Source organism: Rhinopithecus bieti, unplaced genomic scaffold, assembly GCF_001698545.2.
Source record: "Rhinopithecus bieti isolate Rb0 unplaced genomic scaffold, ASM169854v2 scaffold_3832, whole genome shotgun sequence".
NCBI classification, from domain to species: domain Eukaryota; kingdom Metazoa; phylum Chordata; class Mammalia; order Primates; family Cercopithecidae; genus Rhinopithecus; species Rhinopithecus bieti.
Genome location: NW_016804242.1, coordinates 634,350 through 638,544, shown reverse-complemented (window position 1 = coordinate 638,544; position 4,195 = coordinate 634,350). Strand labels below are relative to the sequence as shown.

The 4,195-nt window shown below is 39.7% G+C and overlaps 1 pseudogene; it reads right to left on the bottom strand.

Moving 5' to 3' along the window:
* Positions 1 to 1,697, bottom strand: part of LOC108526589 (centromere protein S pseudogene) — a 2,204-nt pseudogene extending 507 nt beyond the window's left edge.
* Positions 1,698 to 4,195: the final 2,498 nt, after the last annotated feature.

The window sequence follows — 4,195 nt, the reverse complement described above, 5'->3', positions numbered from 1 at the left end:
CCCCCCCCTCGCACCGCCTTTCTCGGGGCGCCTAGGGCATCTGCGGGGCAGCCGCCAAGTGATGCGAGGTTAGGGATTCCGTAGTTCACGGGTTACGGGTGGTCCCGTATATATCGAGGTGACGTGGAGGTCCCCAAGTAGTTGGCCTTAAGCGGCCTGGGTTGGCTGGGCTGCTAACCGCCTTCCTTCGCTTTTTGTAGAGCAAGTGAACGCGCTCTCTCACGTGGTTCCAGCAGCATCCCTGGGAGCTGGCGACAGATAGAAATATTCCAGTTTGACACATAAGGAAATACACTCTGAAAGATGAAAGAGATGTTTCTTTTTTTCTTTTTCTTTCAAATTGCTCACACAATTTTAATTGCAATAATTTCCGATATACCATTCAACTACACCATTTGCATGTGCTGTAGTGAGACATGGGAGTAAGAGTATTTTGCTTGAGTGTCCAGTTCTCTTTAAAACCAGCGTTTGCAGTTAACGACTTGGAAAATACAACACAAAAAGCCATCTAGCCTTTTTTTAAAATCTCTATTTATCCCTTCAAAATTCCCTTTGTGGCCATATACATACTAGGTGGCTCTACCTGCAGAAAGCTGCATTTTCCAAGCAGCGGGAGAGTTTAATTCTTAACTTACCTGTACTCCAGCCTCTGCTGGCTCCCTTGCATTTTTGTTTGCATCCTCTTCTTTGTCTTCTGTGCCTTTCGTTCTAGGTTAATCTGAGCAAGCTCTACACTTTTGTCTGTGATGTATTTTAGCAGTGAATTACTCCTTCTGGCTAAGAGCTTCACATCTTCAGTGTTAATGGTGGTTCTTTTCGCATGTCTTGCACACATTTCTAGATCTTGCATTGTCGAAAAGTCAGCTCCAAAATTGCTGCAATGATAAGTTTGCTGAACTGCATCTCTGCCCAGTGCCACTTCCTCGCAAAGACAACCCGCAGTGTAGTGCCCTGCTGCTTCCTTTGGCCTCTGTTGGTAAGAAAATGGCTAAGAAAATCGCTGCTGCTCTTCCGCCTCCATTTCCTCCTTCATCAGAACGGGGAGGCAAACGCGCGGAACGGAAAGGGGCTGTGGGGCAGCGGCCAGATTGGATTTTTCCTCCGCAGCCCTGAAGGGATGTTTCTAATGACTCAAGGAAAATTAGCGGTGGTCCTGGAACTGTTCATCTAAGTCTACTAGTCATCAAATGCAAAATGCTTTTCACTGGATGATTCTGACTAAATGTAGTTTTGTCTTTGATCAATAAGTTCACAAATATTTATTGAACACCTAATAGGCTGTAGAAACAATTCTGTGTGCTTGGGGATAAAATGGTGAGCAAAACACGCTGTCCCTGCCCTTGTGGAATATTGGAGTCTCTATGGATAAATAAATTTATAAAATGTTTTCAGCGGTAATTTCAGGGTTCTTATGACAACCTGCAAAAGAAGTAATGACTTAAAGTTGTAGGAAAGCTTTAGTCGACAAAACATCTTTTTGGTGAAGACTGTAAGATTGTAACTTGGAAGAACCTATATGGTACACTTTTTAAAAATTGTACTTTTTTTCTTTTAAATATGGATTGGAATTTCCTCAAGAAATATCATAGTTTTTCTCAAGACCACTATTGCCAGTGGTATTTATTTCTTTTATGACTAGCACAGGAACGTGCATACTTGTAATACTGGATTCTTAAAGTCGGAAACAGGCTGGCCAACGTGGGGAGACCCCACCTCCACGAAAAATACAAAAAATTAGCCGGGCGTGGTGGCAGGCGCCTGTAATCACAGCTCCTCAGGAGGCTGAAGCAGGAGAATCACTTGAACCCAGGAGGCGGAGGTTGCAGTGACCTGAGATCGCGCCATTGCACTCCAGCCTGTGCAACACGAGCGAAACTTCGTCTCAAAAAAAAAAACAGAACAGAAAAAAGCAACGTAAAAACCTAAGTTCTAAGCACAATGCATAATTTCAAGACAGCCACACTAATTTTGGGAATAAAACCTAGAAACATCAAATGGCACATTCTATAAACATTAATCTATTATAAACTAAGGATTGCCTGATTAGTTATAATTGTGAAATCTCATTAGCCATTCACATAATCAGCAAATAATTGATAAAGGGCTTAGTGCAATACCCTATTTCCTTTTCTTGGAAATTCAACAGGGATTCTTTATTAAACTGGAATAACTTGCAGATCCTCCTTAAGTCAATTTAGAGCAAGAAAATTCTATGGCCACCCTCTGTTTACAGTAGTTTTGAAATCAGTAGGCCCTTCCAGTATTCCTTGCATAGTCTTCCCTGGAGCAAAAAGGGGAAAAAGGAAAACAAAAGCACTGAGGGCCTGCAATCTTGCAGAATCACCCGCAGTGAATTGCACTTTCATGTTATACTCTAGGTTTTAAAACTACAGTAGTTGTTGGCAAACTGCAGCCTGTAGGTCAAATTCAGGAGGTAAGAATGGTTTTTACATGTTTAAAGGGCTGCAAGAGAATGGATAAGAAAAGAATATGCAATCAAGATAATCTATGTCCACCCCCCAACACACACATACAAAATAAATGTGCTCTCTGCTTCTGTAGAAAAATGTTTGGTATGCCTGTTCTATATATATACACACACACATATATATACACACACATATATATATACACCATATGAAAACAGCAACAAATGATACTAAAAGCAATGGAATTTGTGGAACACAAAGTTCACTTTGTTTCATGATCTTATAGAAGACCCATTCAGAGATTTTACTTATATTCTATGCCAGAAAAAAATCCCTTTAGGCTGTAGCTTGTAAACAGTGCTTCAGTGCCCTGGGGTGCCTCGGAATTCCTAGGGGTTCTGTGGGATAGTTTAACTTTTTGAGGGAAACACAGTGACATCTGTTGGACCATATTAACAACTACAAATATCAAATTTGGATCTATCAATTTCATAAATAGAAAGGGTGGGTATTTATTTTGGCCTGAGGTACCATTAAAAAATTACCGAGGCACTAGGGCTTCTGGGAACCTTGCCTTTAATTATGGTTTTCCAAACTTGGCTAATGATGAGAAAGAATCACCTGTTAATGCTTGTAAATGTATAGATTCCTGGTTCCTCCTGTTTCAGACCCCCCAAACCAGAATCATCAGGAGAGGAGCCAGTGATCTGTATTTTAAGTAAGTATTTCAATTAATGATTAGACACTTAGAAGAAATACTAATCATAAGAAACGGGTACGTTTTCTCCTTTTAAATAACTACAACTGAGTAATTTACTTTTGATTCTCTTTTTGAATTAAATATCAGGACCCATATCAAATCTGATGCCTATGTTCTCACTTTTAAGTAGAAGCTAAACAATGGATACACATAGACATATAGAGTAGAATCACAGACATTGGTGACTTCAAAAGGTGAAAGGGTGAGAGAAGGGTGAGGGATGAAATACTACCTGTTGGGTACGGTGTACACTATTTGGGTGATGGGTACATTAAATGCCCAGACTTCACCACTACACGATATATCCATGTAACACAACTGCACTTATACCCCCTGAGTCTATGAAAATAAAAATTGAAAATCAGATGCATGTGGCATTCTTCTTCTCTTCCATAGCCTGATTTTTTATGATATACATAAGTTAAGCATGCACATACTGAAATAGTGTCTTTCCTTACCTTTGTCACAGCATGTGTATGTGTGTGTATGTGTATAGATAATATAGATGTATATATTTAGGATACCTCACTTTAGTTGTTTCCATGCATATTTATGATGAGAATAATAGAGAATTTTTTAGAGAATTATTGAGAGGGATATAAACTTAGATTCCCCTGTATCACTTTATTAGCATCCTAGCTAAACACATGGCCTTCCTCTTTTAGTTCCTGTTTTGGTTGACGGCAATTTATTCAGTAGTCCCAAGTGGAAATTTCAGGGCCATTTAAAAAATTCTCCTATATCCCACTTATGATTAGCTATCAAGCTCCCTTTAGTTCATGTTTTTCCGTTCCTATTTCCGCTACTTGCATCTGGTTTTTGTGACCTCTCACCTATACTAATTTACCTCCTAACTGATTTTCAGCTAAAAGCAGTGGAGCAGGAGTTTGTTTCCTGTGTCTGGCTCCAAGTCTCTTCTCTTAATAACTGTATTCTAGGGAGTTACATTTAGGTTAATTCATTTTGATCCATGGCAGCATAGAGCCAGGGTACAATTTTTGACAAA